We start from the raw sequence: 20,505 nt of genomic DNA, 5'->3' as shown, positions 1-20,505 counted from the left end.
TAGTTATGGCGCTGAGCTGCTAACCCGAAAGACGCGGGTTCGATCCCGGCCACGGCAGTCGAATTTCGATGGAAGTGAAATTCTAGGGGCCCGTGTACTGTGTGATGTCAGTGCATGTTAAAGAACCCCAGGTGGTTGACATTTCCGGAGCCATTCACTACGGCGTCCCTCATAGCCTGAGTCGCTTGGGACGTTAACCCTCATAAACCATAAACCATCTTGTTTGTTATTTTACTGATGACATGTTAGTTGTTATTTGTGCACTGTCTCTATGTATAATTTCTTACTGACAGCCTTCAGCGCTACTTCAGTAAATGAATGGTGCAGCTAAGTTGTTGACTGCTCACTGCAGTGACTCATTGGCTTCGTTGTTTGGCTGCAGAGATCACAAGAAGTGCCACAAGAAATGTGCCAGGGCACAATATTTTAGATTTTTTTACTGGAAGTTTTTAAAAACATGAAATTTTGCTGTCACAAGAATGCATATTTCCATCATTAGCCATGCAGAGAATAGTGTGTCAATAAACCAAAACCAAGATTCTTTTTTTCTTTGTGTGTATAGGGAGTATGCATCGACGTCACAGTGGCAGCCTTTTTGTAGTGCATGTAGCACAGTGGAAAGCGGCAGGCATATCTTATCGCCATCTGCTGTGGTTTGCACTGCTGAAGCTGCGTACTGTATCACAAAATGGTGCCCATGACGTCACATTAATACCTCGAATATTTGCTTTCTTGCATAAATAAAGTGAACTCAGGGCACTGTCATGCTTCTTCTTATCTGAATATGTCCTTGAATTAATAACAATTGTAATTTTTATGGTGATTAAAAGTTTGATTTGACAATTTGTTTCTAGCTGAAAGTACTACTTAGTTATGTCGAGGATCAGCAGTGTATTATGGAGCAAATTTTTTTGGTATTTCTTGCTCTAATGTCCTAATCTTAGGTCTTTTTTTGTTTCTTTTTTCAGACCTTTGCTTTCATTGAGCCTATGCAAGAAATGCATTATAAGGTTACATACAGGTTTTTTTTCTTATTCCCATATACCTCGCTGATGAAGAATTTCCTGGAGGGCAGTGGAATGTTTGGATGGAAAAAGAGTTTCTCCCCTCGTACTTCAGTGTCAAAGGTAGAGCTGTGTGAAATTGTGTTGAAGGATTATAGGCACTTAAGTTGAGTTGCGTATTTTCTAATCGGTGAAATGATGCGTTAGAAATTACAATACATAGATCTCCATGTGGTATTCACCTACGATCGCTAAATAATTTATAATGAAATTTCTTCTGTCATACTGTTTCGCCTACGATCGGTAAATAATTTATAATGAAATTTTTTCTCTCATGCTGTTTCGGTTTCATCAACCGAACAAAGGCTGGGATCTGCAGTTGACCTTCAGGTCACGTGAGGCAAGAAAAGTCTGCAATATAAACTCTGATATGCAGTTTTAATTCACTACACTTAAACCTGCTTGAAGAACTGGTATGACAACAAAGGTATCAACAATTACATTGCCCAAGGACCCCAGAACTTTTTTTTAAGTGGAGAGGTGAGACTTCGAGTTTCATTTTATTTTTATTTATTTATTCATTGCTATATGTTCAATATTCATAGATTTTTCCGTATTTTTGTTATCTGTACTTGTGTATTTGTTTAAAGCATATAAAACTGAGACTGACCTGGGCAGCTTTGTAACCATACATATGCTAGAAGTGATTGACTGCATACAGTCCGTTTCAATTCTGAAAATCGTGCTTATAAACAGGAGTTAGCCTGTCAGTGACTTCTGCTGGAAGATTATTGGTTTAGGTTACTGAAATGAAGACCTTTAAAACAGACTATATGAAGCCAGTTAACTTAGCCGCACTATGCTTATTTACATTAAAAACATACTAGAAGTGAAGCGTTTTTCAGAAACCTGATGTGAGTGCAAACATGTTGGAAACTGGGGGGTGCAGCCCCCTCAGCAGAAATGTTTGGGGGTGACCACCCCCCTTGCTGCCCCTGTTCCGGTGTCCCTGATGTCACCATTTTTTTTGCATGCCTCACTTGACCTAAAGACCAACCGCATGTCAGAGCCATCATTTGGTTGATGAAACCGAAGCACCATCAAGAAGAAATTCAATTACAAGTTACTTAGCGGTAGTAGGCCAATATTACGGTGTGATATTGTATAATACCATCAATGTCTAATGCATCATTTAAAATTGGCAAACACTCAAGGAAAAATTTGGTGTCTATGGTCCTTCAACATTTGGTTCCAAACTCTTCCAATTGTTTATCTTCTTTCATGTCTCTTTTAAGCAGCTGATGCTTAAACAGATGTATCTGATAAAAAATTTCTTGCAAGAATCCTATATTTGTTAAAGATGTAAACTTGTGACTGTGCATGCTCCTGCTGTTCAGAAGCACTCAAGAGCATCTGTGGAGTTGTCTTTTGCTGGCTCAGTTAACCATAGTCTTGACAACAGTCAAAGCTCGATCACTCTGCAGTGATAGCTAGTAAGCATTTGCATTCGTCAGAAGCTTTTGGTATGCCCATGTAGCATTGCTATATTTGTCGTCATCGTGAGCTGGGTCTTGTGCAGGGAGAACGCCTTTCGCACTGACATTTTGGCGCATTATCTGTGTGTATTTACTGATTAGAGGAGCAACCAGTGTTTTGTAATTTAATATTCTTCAAAGTGGGCCTCACATCAACCCTGCACTTTCTTCATCTATCAATTGGAGATCCTGCATGGCTATGGTCTGCCTCATTACTTGCTTGATACCACAGTAATTGTTCATGAACAGATGCATGGTTAGGCCTTTGCAGCAGACGCTTTGCTTCACTAGTGCTGAAGAATAATTTTTTACAAAATTTTTGTTGTGCCACAGTGCTCTGTGTTGCTTTTTTTCTCTCATGTAAATGCGGTAAGCACTAGGGTAGTTTAATATTGTGAAGAAAGTGTCTCAATTAAAAGTTACCTCTTTAATGTTATCTGCACTTTAGTTTGGGATTTAGTAGTATAGTACATAGGAATAACATTAGCTTTTAACAGAAATTATGTGTAACTTTTTGTGTAACACATTAAAATTTTCTGCAAGTGTAAGTTCTCATACAGTAAAGTAGTGCATAGTGCTATTTGGAGTGAAATGCATGAAGTCTAGTTACCTCAAAAGGAAAGTTTTTATGAGCTACTAGAGGTGGCTTGCTTTGGCTTCAGGATCAAACTTCCTGGCAGTCTGAATAATTATTTCACATTAGCAGTGTTTTCTGGTTTTTGCTGTGCCATTGGCAAAGGTGCAGATGTATCCATCTGCTTTTCAACTGTGAAGTATGCATTATAATTTCTGTATGCATTGCTATCAGATTAAGATTTTTGTTTCTTTGATCTGGACTATAAGTAGTGTAATGTTTTAATATTGGTATAAGTTCTAGTATTAGTTCTGAATCAAATTGTTCATGATGGTTTTTATGAAGTTCGGTAGATCTGCTGTGTAGGGAAAAACAGTAAAGGAATAAACTTGTCTTAGCCAGCAAAACAAAGGAGCAGAATGCCATGCAGCTTTTAATGGCGTGTTATCCTTAGTATTATTTAGGAGAAAGGCCAAATTCTGGCATATTTGTATGCCAGCTCTGTATCTCATGTATTTAGTTGGAGTATGATGAGGGATATTCCAACTGCATCAACCAGTTGTGCTTGGGGCAGGCCTTTTGCAACTTGTTTTACGATTGCCTTTACTCATTTCAGCTGAGGGGTCTGTCGGGCTCAAGGCAAAGTATCAAAGTCATATGGTTGGAGCCGTGACTGTGGAATGCCTTGGCTCACCATTTCAAGACCTTCCTCACTTCCACGTATTGGCCATTTCACAGCTTTGCTACCTTCTCCAGTGTATCCGAAGGAAGTCTGGTAAAGCTGATAGTATGGCTGGCTGCAGATTTGCAGCAAACAGGTATGTTACCTATTAATTCCTTTTTTTTTTATTGGGACATTGGACTCGTATTGCTTTCGGTCCAAGTTGTTGGTTAGTTTGGCTTCGCCTTGCCAACCACTAGCTATCCTGGTTGGTAGTGACTGCCCCGGTGTGGTGGTGGTCGTAGGGATGAGCCTTGGACAAAGAGAAATTTTTCTTCACCTATAAAAACTTGAATATCTGAATATTTTTGCTTTGTAGCCATGTAGGTACGTGTTTAATCCTTGTATTATTTTAGGATTTGGCTTAAATTGTGAGGGTGTGTAGGTTGGCAGCTGTGTATCTTTTGCTGTCGCTTACTGCCCTTGTCAAAAGATGGATCAGGCATTGTACTATCAGGGACAAAGCTAACTGATCTGCTTCCAAGTTCTGCATTTTGCAGCATGCAGTGTGGCATGATGTGGAACTTGGAGGGATGGTCAGTTCGCCAGTCTTGACACCAGGAGTGCATTGTCAGGTGGTGCCCGCATGCAGTGCGTCATGGTGCAGAACTTGGAGTATCGGTCAGTTATGTGTAGTGTGAAAGCACTCGTACGCTCACCAACACCGACCAAGAATCTTGTCGCCATATGTACGAACACCATGTGTATGTATGTATGATCTTGTGCTGTTGCCTAGCAACCCGAGGTACTACCCGAGCTACTCGGGTAAGCCCGGGTAGTGACTTGGGTAAGCTGGGGTAAGTTCAGAGAAGTGTTGCACTAGCTGTGTGAAAAGTTGCACGGGAAGAGCAACATAGATCACACAAGCCCCACCGGTGGCTGTGACGGGAACAGCCACCTGCCAGTGTAGTGGTGCATCGCTTGACCTCTACGCCACTGCGCTAGTAGTGGTATGAGGACTTGTCGCCATCTATAAATGTTAAGTATACAGAATGACCAATTCTGCATATATGGGCATTAAGCCACTAAAGATATCACGTCATACCCTTAAGGCGGAGCTTAAGTGCCCCCTCAAATTGAAGAATGAACACCTGCTTTCGCACGTCTACTTGGATTAACTACGTTAAAGCCCTACCAATTTTTGTCCTTGATAGTACATATCTAACAAAAGCATAAATCAGTTTTAAAAATATACAGTGGATAAACATGAAACCAAGCTTTTACCTTAGTATGAGTGTTGTTAATGCAAGAATAACTGGCATAATTATCGGTTTGGGAAGAGTTATAGTTAACGAAAGCACATTACAAGCCATGCTTGAAAATGCTGCTCTGCGATTTCTTGTGTATATACATGATTCAAAATGTGTTAATTAAAGGTGCCCATGGCAGTATAGCATGTAAAGCTGATTTGAATGCAGTAAGTTCACTGGTTACAGTGCCCTATCACTTGACAAGTAAAAATTACATTTTGCTCGCAACATGAAAATTATCAGGGAGATCATACCTTATTGACGTACATCAACACATGCTCCAGTAAATGACACGTAAGACGTTAGTACTATACATACATCACCAGGTGGTATTCGCCTATCGACGCTAAATAATTTATGAGTAAACTTCTGGTTTCGGTTTCAACAGCTGAACGATGGCTATGGCATCAGGGGCCAGTATAAGTTGCATGGGTCTTGAAGAAGTTGCGATATAATTGCTGCTTATTCATTTGTTGTCAACCTAGCTCTTGAGGCAGGCTGGCTTTAGTATTGTTGTAATTAAAATGACAGAGCAGCAATTATATCGCAGTTTTTTCATGCCTCACAAGACGTATACTGAACTGTGATGTCGTAGCCACTGTTTGAGTGTTGAAACTGAAACCGAAATGGCATTAACGAAATTCAGTTATCAATTATTTTAGTTGTTGTAGAAGAATACATTATGTGGTGATGTGTCATGCGTCATTATAAAGAAGAAAAAACGCAGCCAAAAATTTGTGGTCTGTACTCCTTTAATGCCGCTTTTTCCACACTGCTACTGCAACGAGATAGTCATGTCGCATTGCATCTTGAATGTGCACCGCAGATGCAGACAAAGGTTGGCAGCAAGGTAGCAGGTAGCTGGGTGCACTAGTTTACCAGTTCCATACTAGCTGATCCTCTCCTGCTACTTTAAGCAGAGCCGTAGTTTACAGTCCTGACGTCTGATCTTGAAGTGCAACTTCTCAAGGCGAAGGCAGTTCTCCTGAATCTTGAACTTAGCCTACTTCACAAGGAGCTCCTTTCAACAGCGCCTGATCTCCACGCAAATCAGTATTTCCGTGGCCTGGTCCTAAAGCAGGAATGTGAAGCTATTAGATTTAGAAGGTCACTTGATTGGAAGTCACCCATTGTGGAGGCCATTGCTGGCCACTGCAATGGACCGTTCTACTGTATTGACATGCCATTCTGCTAAAGCTCACTATCCTGTAAAACAATGGTTGAATCATATGTGTTGCTATGCAGAATGATACAGGGCGAGTCCTAGTGGTCGAAGTCATTGTTGTCCTGCTGCTATATTCTAGCCGTCACTAAGTTGCTGCAGATGTGAGAGCTATATAGTCAGTGTCATCTTTATACTGTTACAGAAACTGCTGCTGCAGCCAGTGCATCTTGATGGCAGACAGCTGCTTCTTGCAGAGCTCCATCAGTCTATGGCAGTTACCTCTGTATAAACTGGTCCTGTACAGCCGGCTAGTTCACCTTCAGCACTGCTACAGGATGGTCTTGAGAGGTGCTGAAGGTTCTTAGAGGGGGGCACCCGCGAGAGAGTGGGAGGTACTTTTTCAAACAGTTTTGAGGTGTTCAGTCTCATCACCTCTTGCAGCATTGGGAGGTTATGCTTTCCTGAAAGGCTTTGTGGACCTTCCATTCCATTCATTCTTTTCAACCTTGACATTGTTGCTTCAGCCATTAGATATGCTGTCTGCAGGGGCAGTAACCCCTGCAGATAATGATTGAAAACATAAACCGAGATGCTCCGAGACACACTGTGGAACAGATTCACCTTGTCATCGTCTGGGGTTGAGATGACGTCTTAACCTCAGATGACAATACCCCAGCCCCAACCCTGCTAGCTGTCTGATGTCCCATGGTTTTATCTTTGGTGTAGTGGACTTGTGATTATCTGGTGCTCACCATTGGACTGCTGAGTCACGAGAACTGATTGCATTTTTTATGGAGTCCGTTACTTGTGGAGTCATGTGAAGAAGTTGATTTTGCATCACCAGAAATATGTTTGATGCTACTACAGTTAAGCCTGTTCATGCAATTTTGCATTCTCACAGCAGGTGCAAGCGTTCCTTAAGAATGGTTTGGTTTGATTTGGTTTGGTTTAAGGGGGTTTAACGTCCCAAAGCAACTCAGGCTACGAGAGATGCCGTAGTGAAGGGCTATGGAAATTTTGACCACCTTGGGTTCTTTAACGTGTAATGACATCGCACAGTACATGGGCCTCTAGAATTTCGCCTCGATCGAAATTCGACCGCCGCGTCCGAGATCGAACCCGTGTCTTTTGGGTCATCAGCCGAGCGGCATAACCACTAAGCTACTGTGGCAGCTCTTAAGAATGCTTTACTAGGGGTGTGTGAATAGTACTTTTTAGCCTGAAAGCGCTACTTCACTACCAAAGCTGAATAACCTGAGGTATGTGTGAAGCCTTAATTTTTGACCTTTGACAGAGCGCCAGTGATGGAGGCCTTGTGCAGCTGCTCCGTCAAAGCGCGGAACTGGCACCCCCCTCCCCACGTGCGTGGCTGCCAATAGCTGCTGACGATAAGATCTTCCATGGGATTGCCTTTGAGGTTGTGTTGCCTCAAGTGCTTTCGCACGTACTACTTGGTTTACATTAAAGCCCTACCAGTTTTGAAACCAAATAGAATACGAGTAGTGTAGTTAAAAACGAAATTTAATGCGAATCAAATAGTGAAAGGACCGAATTTGAATATGAAATGAACATTTGTACAAAACGAATATTCATGAAAAACAGTGAAATGGTACGGGTGGCACTATAAGTAAAGGGATTAAAGCTGTAGCTGTCGAAAGGTGCAACACCCACCTACACTAATGGAAGCACAACATGAAATCAGAATATTAACTGTGTGACTTTCATTTCAAATGCATAGGAAAATTACCTTTTGCTAATGATGACAGCAAACAAAATAGTACCAAATCTCGGTTGATGAGAGGGACAAGAGTTTTAGCCATGACCTTCGGTATCAGACATGAAGGCAGGGTTTTAGATCTGGCTGAACCCTGTCGCATCACCCAATCTTTAAGACCACATCTATGAGCATTACAAATGCCACCACACGAATGAACCCTGTTGTAACGCTGAACTGTGCATTTCGCACTGACCGATCATGGCAATATGCTACGTGGCATCGGAGCAGGCCCTGCTTTTTAAACAGTCTTTGAAAAAAACACGGCATGTCCTCTTCGAACTTCGTACCAGTTATTTGAAAACTATTCGAAAACTTGCAAACAGATTCGATTCATTTCAAATAAATGTAAAGATACACTCTTTGATTCGTTCAGCAAATCGAATGGGAGGATATTCAATTTGCTATTTGAAAATTTCTAATATTCGCACATCCGTAAGCTTTACTGCTTATTTCAGAGCAAGTGTATTTCAGTGCCAGATAGGAAGTGTGGGCCATGTCTCTCTGTTAGGAATTAAGAGCAGTTGTTGAGCCAAGGTTATGCCACAGAGCAGGCTGAAATTTGTGGTTGGTCACAAGTGTGTATGTATTTACGTTTTCCGAACTCCCTCTCCTCCATCCATGCTCTCACTTTCCGTTTCCAAGTTCGGCATCCAAAGATATCATCTCCCCTGCTCTCTTTCTACTCTGTATTTCATCATAGAAGTGGTGGTTCAGTGGCTTTGGTGTTCAGCTGCTGATTGATCTCAAGGTTGCATGTTAGATCCCGGCCGGGGCAACCATATTTCGATGGGAGCAAAATGCAAAAACAGCTGTGTGCTGTGCGATGTCAGCACACGTGAAAGAACCTTAGGTGGTCTAAATTAATCCAGACACCTCCACTATGGCATCTGTCATAACCCATCTGTCGCTTTGGGATATTATAGTACCCCATAATCTGCACAACCAGAGGCGCCCACCTCACGTACCTCATTGCCTCTAATGTCATCACAAGGTCTAGCGCTCAGGTATCTGGTGGATGATAATGAGGTAGTAAGCATATGCAGTCATCCTTAAATCTGTACAGCAAACAGCAAAATGCAGGGCCTGATTCTTATACAGTCAGGTCTCGGTATCATGAGCACGGATATTGCAAGTTATTAGCTGTATAGAACTCATCCTGAACTTTTTAACAACACATGCGATTTTTAAATTATATATTGAATGCGGTTGGCCATAAAACGGATATATCGAACTGCCTTGTTCAAAGCGGTGCCCGCCAGGATGGCAGATGGCAGGCTTCGCCAAACTACACGAGTGACTGGTGCTAGTGCGGCAAGCGTTCGCGCCGAGGTTTGCTTTTTTGTCTCGCACTAGTGTTCTTATCTCACACTCACCAACAGCACCACGGAAGATACAGTGGCGTGGAGGGTTGGTAGCCAGGCAGTCGGTACGCGTTCATGCCGAAAGCAGCGGCATGAACGGTTGTAACCTTGCAATAACCATCCTGCGCTTATGTTGGCTGTCACGGAGGTGGTAAAAACGGTGACAGCTTTTGCTATGACATAGCAGTTTCCACTCCACACGGCTGTATTAAGGGGAAGCCACCCTAGCTGGCACTTGACTTGCCGCCATGGCGTGCTGGTGGTGCTTGCATGGATGCCAGTCAAACTGGCTCTCAGTCAGAATCTGTGCGAGTGCCTTCAAAACTGCGGTAAAAGTTTGGGAAATGTATCCCTGCTTCTCTAGTAAGGGCCGCCTGAGTTGCCATCTTTTTACTGACTAAATTGCGCTGCTCTAGCGCAGCACGCGTTTTTGACGAAATTTTGTATTATGAATTCCGGCTATAGTATTGAAATATTTTTCAATTTCTTTACTTGTTTGCTATAACAAATTTCACCTGTATTTTATTAAGTCTGTCATGCGTTGCACAGTTTCGTTTGCACTTGTTTATAGTATCTTATTTTGGCACCTCTCATAGGGCTTTTAGTGGTACATTCGACTCACGATACCTGTAACCTGAAGGGAACTGAAAATTTGTGTCCATTGTGTGGCATTCGTATTAAGCTGATGTTGACAGGACCAAAGGGTCAGTTTAAATAAAGAGAAAGTTCCAGTTAAGCATGTAGGAATTAGAGTCCACTATCTTCACTGTTACGAGATAGCAGCCATCGCATTTGACTGCTACTGTTAATACAACACGGTATTTTTGCATGTTTCAGCAGGTGGTGCAATTTGCCCTTTTTCTCTGGACGTCTCCAATAAATACTTGTGAAAAAGCTGTTGCCATGATGAAGCAGTTAGCTTGTCACAGTACTTAATTTGGTTGTTGGTGGACAGCCATCTGTGCTTTCTCTATTGCATGTGTTTGTTACCCATCTTAACCGAATGGTTTGATTGTGAAGCCCTCCATTACTTTTTTCTCTAATCGTACCCGGTAGTTTACCAATGCCTCGCATTTGTTGCTGCATGTTACCATTCTCTACCACAGGTTAGAAGTTATAATCAGTGGCCGTAAATACCAGTTCACAGCAGTTATGGAGGAGATAATGGTCTTACCAAGTACATAAACTAACACTCGTTGACAAGTTATCTGTGTGTTGCATTAAGCCTCAAGTACTGGGACAAAATTAACCATTCATAATCTTTGTGTTGAATACCATAAGACATGAGACTGCTGGCTGTAGCCCTTTCTGTTTTCTGCTTGCATTGCCCCAGTCATTAGACAGCTGTTTCTTTTAGCTGCAGTTGGCATGCCTGTTCCTGAAACTAAAAATAAAACTGTAAATTGTGGGGTTTAATGTCCCAGTGCTACCCACAGGCTATGAGGGACACGGTACCCGAAACTGTAGAGGAAACATGCATACACGTGCACATACACACATGGATTGGACACTGTCGTTATCTAAGTGTGCATGTGTATTGTGGGCTCTTCCTTAAATGCCTCTGCACATGGGGCCAGTACATAGCTCAAGAGTGGGCTTCCTTACATGTCCCAGGCGCGTGCGAAGAGAGAGACCCACTGCATGGTTCGAGCACCGAGCCGAAAGGGTTCCGGTCTGCTCTTGCCGTGCTCGTGCCCTCTCAATCCAAGAGAACTAGCACGCTCACAGTACACGTATTTATTGTGCAGACAACTGCAATACAAACACAAGCACTGCATGGTACTCCTTCAACTACTGCGCACTTGGCGTCCACCGCCACCCGACAGCGGGCCGCAGCAGATGCGCGTGCGGACACAGGTTGGCGTGCGCAGACCGGTGCGGCGGGAAAACTCTGGTGCGAGCCGCGGCTGCTTCAGGTCAGCGGCGGCGATTACTTGGCGGGCTTCGCCGGGCGCTTGCAGGTTCCGCAAGGGCGGTGCACGAGGCTCTCGGCATGTGATGTCAGGGGCCTGTACGACAAGGCACGCGAATGACCACCGGCAAAGGCCTCGGGGACAGCGAATAACGGTCGTTCGCTTACCTTGCTGCTTGTGTCCGGCCCGTGTTCCGCCCTTGTCGCACGCCTGTCTCCAACCTTCCCCCGAGCCCCCGCGACCGGCCCCGGAGCAAGCACAGCTTTCCGCCTATGCCACGCCCCACGGCCCAATCAGAGGAGAAGGTAGCACGACACCACGGAGCGCAGCCGGGATCCCCACTCAACCGGAGGGCCCAGCGGGGGGGGGTCAGGCGGCGTCCAGAGCCGTACCAGGCCTTCGTTACCGGACGAGGTTTCGCAGGAGTCGAAAAGGAACAGCACAGGCTGCCCTCGAGACAGCGCGAATCCCCACATCCCTCTCTCCTTAAGTGCCCCGGTTGGTCTGGAAAGCCAGCCGTACACCCGTCGACAACATGCAATGGCACTGCAAGGAGGAATCCTTCCTGCCAGCCTCCATTCCAGTCCTTCCCCCTTACTCGCTATGATAAAAAAAGGTGCATGCTAAATATGAATGAATGCAAAATACAGAAATATAATGACAAGGGATAAGCAAATAACGGACGGTAAGATACTGTATAGATGCCAGAAACCAACTAATGCAGGATAACGTTCACTCCGGATTACAAAATGCTATTGGTTAGCCACTATACAAAGAAATGAAACAAACAGAGAAAATATAGTACTAAAAATAACAAAAAACTCATGGCACTAAAGAGCGTCCATCGACTGCCCAGCGTCAGCTGCGCTCGCCTCGGTCGCCTCCCTCACCACCAAGGCCCATTCCTCCATGGCCACCAGAGCTGCAAATGCCGGGTCAAGCGGCATACAGCCGCGCACCATCGCCGCCAGCTCCTCGTTCGAAATCGATGGTGCCTGCTCGCAGGGCACTGCTGGGACGGTGGCGGCCTCCTTGGTCTCGGGATGCAGGCGCCCGGTGTAGTGCGAGTCGTGTACGACGAGCGTACCGCACGCCTCGCAGGTGACAGCGTCCGGAGAAAGGGGCATGTGGGCGCCGCCCGATTCCGCGTCCCACTCAGTTATAGTGTGGCCCCGAAAAGGGAAGGGCACCCGGAGCTGGCCCCGCTCCACTCTTCGCTGGGCGGTCCAGGCGTTGGCCGACGCGTAGGATAGCGGCGATGACGCGCTGTCTTGACAAGCGTTATTCGCTGTCCCAGGTGGCGACGCACCGCCTCCTCGGGCCGCCGTCTGCTGGTCTTCGTAGATGTGTCGGAGCCGCTGACTGCACTCCAGCCGCCCCGGGCATTCGTCTTCTTTGGCGGCCAGCCCGGCGGCGACGGCAATTGCGAAGATGACCGGGTCTGGTGGGCGTCGGCAGCGGTGGTGTCGGCGACATGACGGGCGATTTCACTGCTGGTACGCTGCATAGTCCGTCGAGCCCGTGCACCTTTCTAACGAGCTGTCCTCGAGGCTCGAGCACAGAGGGGACACTGGCGAAGCAAGGTGGTCTCTGTGAGGCCAGAGCCCACTTCCTTGCAAGCAGAGCCCCGGAGGAGGGAGGTACCGGCGACCCACGTCTTATGCTGAAGCTGGACAGCCATACGCCCCCCTCTACACGCACGCACGCACGCACAGTCAGCACTGAGTCTGGGAGAGGAAGAGGCCGCACACAGGCAGCAGGTCCAGGCGCCCCGGCCTGCTGGCCCTCTGCCCTGCTAAAGGGAGCGAGGGGAAAGAAAGGGACAACATCCCGACCTGCATTGGAGGCTGCAAGTCTGTCCCCCGGGTGTCGGCCGTTCCGAGAAACAGCAGGCTGCAGAATCCGTCTTCTAATGGCTCGAATGGCGCTTTCGGTGGCGTTCATCTTGCTCTCCCCTCCCGTGCCACACATCTATGCTTGCAATTTACACAGGCGCACACATGGAAGAGAAACTAAATACATCAAACAACCGAAGAAAACTATTCCGCATGCACTTTTTTTACATTTATACAAATGCGTGCGCCCGCCTGTCTGAGAAAATTCTCCGAAGAGGCGTGCACTTGCGGAGGCTGGAAGGGACAGCGAGGCGTTTGTCTCATTACCAGAAGAGTCCGGAGTCAAGGGCGCGCTGTCACTATGATGCACGGCTCCTGAGAGGGTAGCGATGCAGCGGCTGAAAGCGGTCGGATGCACCAGGCGTGCTCTGTCGCCTGGACGAGAGGTCACCGGGCCCCGGTGTGGACTCTTGCGACCTACAGTGGTAGGCTTTCAAGTCGGCGATATGAACGCGGCCGCGGGAGCGCCCCGTTTGGGGATCCACCAGCTCATACACAAGGGGAGAAAACTGTTTCTCCACCCGGGAAGGCCCCAGCCACTTAGGAGCCAAAGAAGCGGAAAACCCTTTGCTGGCATCACTGAGGGCATGGTTGCGTTTGAGCACTAAGTCACCTGCCTGAAAGCAGACATTTCGGTGGCTTTTGTCATACTGAACCTTCTGCTGGGCTCGAGCAGCACCCAGGTTTTTCCGCGCCCTACTAAGGGCTTGCGCTAGCCTGGTGCGAAGCTGCGCCGTGTAAGAAGAATGCTCCCCCGGCACAATCTCAACCCCTTCTTGGCGCTGCGTGACAACAGTCAGAGGATTTGCCAGCTCCCTCCCAAAAGTGAGAAATGTGGGGGAGAAACCCGTAGAACGGTTCTCAGCAGTCCGAATTGCGAACTCGAGCTTGTTTAGGTGGTCTGCCCAATCCTTCTGGCTCTGGGCAAAGGCCGTGAGCATCGACTTTACGGTGCGATTGCAGCGTTTTGTCAGATTAGACTGGGGGTGGTAGGGCGACGTGAGGTGATGCTCTATCCGAAAGGAGGAACACGTTTCGCGAAACACCCGAGCCGTGAAGTGCGACGCATTGTCCGTGATCAGGCTCTCTGGGAAGCCAAAATGCGTGAAAACTTCCATCAGCTTGTCTAGCACAGCCTGGGACGTCACCTTATGGAGTGGAAAAAGCTCCACCCACTTAGTGAAGTAATCGACCACTACCAGCAGGTGCTGAAAACCCTGCTTACTTCTAGGGATAGGCCCAATTAAGTCGCAGGCAGCGTATTGCCACGGCCGCTGACTGTCATTCGGTTTCAACAATCCCGGAGGACGGCCACCGCGAGATTTCACCGTCTGACAGACATGGCAGGTCTGACAATAGCGGAAAATGTCCCGCTTCATGCTGGGCCAGGTGACAGTGTGGCCGAGTCTTGCAAAGACCTTTGAGCTGCTCCTATGCCCGGCCAGTGGCTCATCGTGAGCATAAGGCAAAGTGGCGCATCTGAGACTCTTTGGTACCGGTACCTTAAACGGATCTATGGACTCATCATCGGTAGCGATGTACCTCAGCACGAGCCCATCCGGGCCCAGCAGGAACGAATCTTCGGGGCTACCAGCAATGCAGGGTGGCTCTTGCCCTTTAGCGCTCGTTGCAACGCCAGCAGAGTTACGGCGCTCTGTCTCAACCAAACGACTTCTAATCTGTCTACAGAAAGAGTCGGCCTGCTCGGCCCCCAGGAGCTCTTCACGGCTGAATATGATTGCGGTGTCCCCGATGGGGAAGCCGTTTCCATTGCGGCTAGAGAGAGACTACGCAAAGGCGTGGTTATCTTCCCTCGCGGTGCGGGGCTTGCCCCAATGGGGAGGCCCCTTCGGCACACGCGAGGTGGCTGCGTCCTCACAGGAAGGGACAGCTCGTTCAAAGCTTTGTAGGTCATTCTTTTTTGGCCCACTTTCGGCTTTCGTATCGAACGACTGACACCTGGGCACCCCACTTAGTGCACAGACCGTCAGCCCCTCCACGGGGGGAGGAAACTTCCGCGTAGCTCTTTTTGCCAGCAACAGCCACGCTCCCGCTCTCCATCTGCGCTCGTGCGCCATCGCTTTCCCCAAGGGGGGGAGGACGTCCACTCTCCACGTCGACCCCCTCTTCCTTCGCCCGAGCGGGCGGAACAGCTGTTCTTCCCCGCCGCTTGCCTCCAGCAATGGCGGTGGCTGGCAGAGGGGCGCGCGAAAGCGCGTCTGCAACGACGTTCGTGCTCCCCTTTCGGTACTGCACTGAGAAGTCGTATTGCTGTACGAGGAGCGCCCAGTGCGCCAGCCGGCCCGCAGGTTCACGAAGCCTCATGAGCCAGCTGAGTGCGCTGTGATCGGTTTGCACAACGAATCTTGTGCCGTCCAAATAGACGTCAAACTTGCGCAGTGCAAACATGATTGCTAGACACTGCTTTTCAGTAACACAATAGTTCTTCTCTGCGGGAAGCAAGGACCGGCTGGCAAAGGCCAGCGGGTGCAGAACGCCATCGTATTCCTGAAGGAGGACAGCCCCCAGTCCCAGATCACTCGCATCCGTCTGAACAACGAACTCCCTGGTCAGGTCAGGCAACCTGAGCTGCGCTGTCTCGGCAATGGCACGGGGCAAGCCGCGAAACGCTTGTTCTTGCTCAGGGCCCCAGTGCCACTCGACAGCCTTCCCCAACAGCTTTGTTAGTGGAGCCTGTAGTTTGGCACAGGACGGAATGAATGACCTAGAAAAATTGGCCATTCCAAGGAAGCGTCGAAGGTCGTGCACGTCCTTTGGCACGAAAAAATCCAGGATCATCTGCAGCTTCTCCGAGTTCGGCTCAATGGAACCTCTGCCCAGTGTGAACCTAAGTAGCTGCACTTGAGTTTGCGCCACCTGCGCTTTCGCCGGGTTGAGGGTCATACCCGCTGCACTGAGTCTCTGCAGAATGTCCCCAACATGCTGGATGTGCTCCGCAAACGTGCGCGAGTATATTACAATGTCGTCGAGGTAGCACATAGCATGTGACCATTTTGCTTCGCCAAGTACCCTGTCCATTAACCTTTGGGATGTGGCCGGCGCGTTGCACAGCCCAAAAGGCATCCTTTCGAACTGAAACAGGCCTCGATGACAGGTAAAGGCGGTCTTAGCTTGGTCCTCGGGCTCCATTTTTACTTGCAGGTAGCCCTTGGCGGCATCAAGTGTGGTAAAATACTTGGCCGCGCCCAAGCTACCGACTATGGACTCAATGGTGGGCAGCGAATAAGCATCTTTTCGGGTCTGCGCGTTCAGTCGACGGTAATCGACGCATAGGCGAAAACTGCCATCTTTCTTTGGCACAAGGACGACCGGAGATGCACAGGGGCTATCCGAGCGTTTGACGACACCGGTCGCCAGCATTTCGTCTAGCACGCTGTCGATAGCTCGCCTTTTGGACAGACTAACTGGTCTGGGGTTGCTCTTCAAGGGGAGCGCGTCTCCAGTCCCGATTTTCTAGCGCACCAGATCGGTACAACCTGGCTCGTCAGTGAACAGCTCTTCATACTGGAAGAGCAAATCCGACATGCGAGCCTTCTGTTCACGTCCCAGCGCAACTGCCCTAGCAATCAATAGGTGCAAAGCCCCGTCTTGCGCACGCGCCCCCCCCCCCCCCGCAGAGTTACAGAGGCGACTGTCGGGGCCGGCGAGGGGCCGGCTCAATTTTCCACAGCGCTGCAAGGAGGAGGCACCCGCCTCGAGGGGGCAAGAACACGAGCAGAGGGTGGGCTTGCAAAGGGTTTCAAGGGGGACACGGGGCCGATCCGGTAGCCACCGTTCGCAATGTCTGCCATGATCCGGAACTTGCGAAGAAAGTCACGCCCAAGGATCACGGGGACAGTCAGTCCAGGAAGGTGAATAAAGCGAAAGCGCCCCACTTCTCCGTCCCATCTGGGCACCAGCCTCGCCGCACCAGCCGCATGGACGGTGCCGCTGGCAAGGCTAAAAGTCGCACGACACTCTCTCAAACAAACAGAACGCTGCTCTAAGAGGGAGGAAACTTCGTCTCCAAACAAGGAGGCACTGGCCCCCGTGTCAAGAGCACCTCGACTTCACAGCCCGCGATTGTGACATTGATGAATGGAGCTGGTCTTTCGGTGGGCAGGCCAGCACGGCATGTGGAGGGAACAGCAATTATCTCGGTCAAGCGTCTCCTCACGCCTGACCCCCGACCCCGTTTCCCTGCTGGACCGGCCCACGCGTACAGAGACGAGAGATATCTCCCAGCTCGCCACACTTGCACCGCACTCCACGTGCAGGCATGTTTCCGCGTCTAGGAAATTCCGCCTCCTGCTTGGTGCACCCTGCTGAGTTCCCTTCCGGCCGTTTCGGGAATGTGTCCCTTTGTTCCCTGCCCTGCGCTGGGGTCCGACTTTTGTTCGGATAGCAACTAGCAGTAGCAGCAGTGCTTGCACGCCGGTGAAAAGTAAACGGTTCAAGAGTGCGTTCGCTCAATTTCCACTCTTGGCGGGTGTCCGCGCCAACTGCGCACACAGCTTGTGCGGAGGAATCATGGCACGCATAGGAGAATGCTCCAGTCCACGCGCAGCGCGGCTCCACAGCTTCGCTGGCGGGAGGTGGAGGGCGATAGGCGCGCATGGCGAGGATGTTGCCTTGTATGCGCTTGGCCTCCGCAGCCAGATTCCCCAGGTCGCGAAACCGACCGCCACACAGGTAGGCCGCAAAAGTGGGATGCGCCTGCCTAGCGACACATTTGTCATTTGAGGCGCTCGGTTCGGCGATCTGGAAAAGCTCCTCCATCGTCCGCACATACTCGAGCAATGACTCATCAGGCACCTGCGTCCGCAGTTCAAGCTCTCGCTGCATCCTGCGCTCTTAGTCTACGGGCAAGAATTCCCGACGGAGAGCCGCCTTAAACTCATTGAGTGTGGTTGCTCGGCGACCGGAAAGCTGGTACCACTGCGCTTCTCGCTCCACAAGGGCAACAGGCACGATGCGTGTGAGCATCTCGCTGTCATCCAGCCCTACCGCTGCCTGATAGTGCGTTAGACTTTCGATGAAGTCAGTTACGCTGACTGTGTCGGCGTTGCCGCGGTATGTTGGGACGGCCACCTTCACTGCTGGCCGCGAGTGCTTGGATGCTTCCAGGGAAGCCTGAAGAGCACCCAATAAACACTGAATTAGCCGCATCGCATCCTGCAGCAGCGCCGACGCGTCTGGTTCGGAGGATCCAGTGAGAGCTCCCGCCTTTTGGGGCGTAGCATGTCCGGGATCCATAAGCAGCTGAGCTCTCTCTTCCGCCTGCCTCGAGCTCTCAGGAGCCTTGGGCGCGACCAATTCCTCGCTTTGTCCGAGCGGGCTAGCAGCCGTTTGCTCGATAGTGCGGGCCTGTCTATGTTCACCATTAGCAAGTGGCGTGTTCGGCAATCTGCCTTCTTCCATCAAGGATTGCAGTCCTCCATTACCTAGTTCTACATCAAGCGGCTCAAACCGGAGCGAACGAGTGTCAAGGAAGCTTCCTCTGTTACGCCCGACACTGCAGCCCGTTGGACCGCTGATTCTGCTCTTCCCGACATTGAAACATCACCGGCGACGATAGAGTTTTCCCACTGGGCGACGTTGGTGAGAAACGTCAAAGGTGACGCCTCCCTAAAACTGTAGTACATGACGCGGCAAGCTGGTCACGCCGGTTCTCAGCTCGTTGTGCGTGGCAGCAATTGCACAGGCAGTCACTGCCCCACGTTCATGCGCCAGAAATGTGGGCTCTTCCTTGAATGCCTCCGCGCATGGGGCCAGTACATATCCCAAGAGTGGGCTTCCTTACATGTCCCGGGCGCGTGCGAAGAGAGAGACCCACTGCGTGGTTCGAGCACCGAGCCAAAAGGGTTCCGGTCTGCTCTTGCCACGCTCGTACCCTCTCAATCCAAGAGAACTAGCACGTTCACAGTACATGTATTTATTGTGCAGACAACTATAATACAAACAAAAGCACTGTATGGTACTCCTTCAACTACTGCGCACCTGGCGTCCACCGCCACCCGACAGTGGGCTGCAGCAGATGCGCTCGCGAACACGGGTTGGCGTGCGCAGACTGGTGCGGTGGGAAAACTCTGGTGCGAGCCGCGGCTGCCTCAGGTCAGCGGCGGTGGTTACTCAGCGGCCTTCGCCGGGCGCTTGCAGGTTCCGCAAGGGCGGTGCACGAGGCTCTCGGCATGTGATGTCAGGGGCCTGTACGACAAGGCACGCGAATGACCACCGGCAAAGGCCTCGGGGACAGCGAATAACGGTCGTTCACTTACCTTGCTGCTTGTGTCTGGCCCGTGTTCCGCCCTTGTCGCACGCCTGTCTCCAACCTTCCCCCGAGCCCCCGCGACCGGCCCCGGAGCAAGCACAGCTTTCCGCCTACGCCACGCCCCACGGCCCAATCAGAGGAGAAGGTAGCACGACACCACGGAGCGCAGCCGGGATCCCCACTCAACCGGAGGGCCCAGCGGGGGTTGGGCGGCGTCCAGAGCCGTACCAGGCCTTCGTTAGCGGACGGGGTTTCGCAGGAGTCGAAAAGGAACAGCACAGGCTGCCCTCGAGACAGCGCGAATCCCCACATCATGTAAAAAAAACAAAAAACTGCTGCTATGTATTTCAGTTGGAGACCAGTTTGCCTGGCAAGCAGTCCTATTAAAGGGGCCCTGAAACATATAATCAGGGCATTGTTTTGCCTCTTGGTTGCATAGAATGAGTTATAGTGATGGTATTAGCATCGGTCGTACCTCGTATACTCCGGTTTTTAATATTTTAGTTAGCTCGCAAAAACAAATTCATCGCGTTGACGGCATACAGTGGTGCATTTTAGCAGTGGATATGACGTCACTTGGTGGGAGCTTGGTGACTGGACAAACAGTAAATATACTGCAAATTGGGTTAATAACTAGAGATACGTTTTGTCAAGTTTTTGTGTTTTACATTACACCAACAAAACCAACTTGTTTGCCTTAGATAGAAGCGCTGTAAAGCAAGTAAAACAAAAATACACCACCAGAGGCTCTGGCTACTTTTTGCATCGACGGACTTTGCGTCTGTCTGTAAACATCCTACGACCTAGCACATAACACTTATGGCTACTCTCTATGTATCTGAGAATGGCTTTGCGGAATTGATCCGATCGAGCCATTGCACTCTATATAAGAGTTCGTTTCGGTCCCAAGGAAGGATGCAATGAAAAAAGTCATTCGTTTCACATTTAGCAGAGCGCATCGTTAGCTTGTGGAGGATCATGGGCGGTGGTGCAGATGGCGCCACGTTCCCGTCAACAGCACGCGCTCCTTGCTCGCCGT

General features: G+C 49.3%; 1 protein-coding gene and 1 pseudogene across 2 annotated transcripts in view; one reads left to right on the top strand and one right to left on the bottom strand.

Annotated features, from left to right (window-relative positions):
* LOC144113076 (ADP-ribosylhydrolase ARH3-like) overlaps positions 1 to 20,505 on the top strand; it is a 176,112-nt gene that overhangs the window by 8,210 nt on the left and 147,397 nt on the right. The window lies entirely within an intron of this gene.
* LOC144133425 (uncharacterized) lies at positions 17,230 to 18,569 on the bottom strand (annotated as a pseudogene).

Source organism: Amblyomma americanum, chromosome 1 (assembly GCF_052857255.1).
Source record: "Amblyomma americanum isolate KBUSLIRL-KWMA chromosome 1, ASM5285725v1, whole genome shotgun sequence".
Lineage (NCBI taxonomy): Eukaryota > Metazoa > Arthropoda > Arachnida > Ixodida > Ixodidae > Amblyomma > Amblyomma americanum.
The sequence above is the reverse complement of the archived record's forward strand: the minus strand, read 5'-3'. Positions and strand labels throughout refer to the sequence as shown.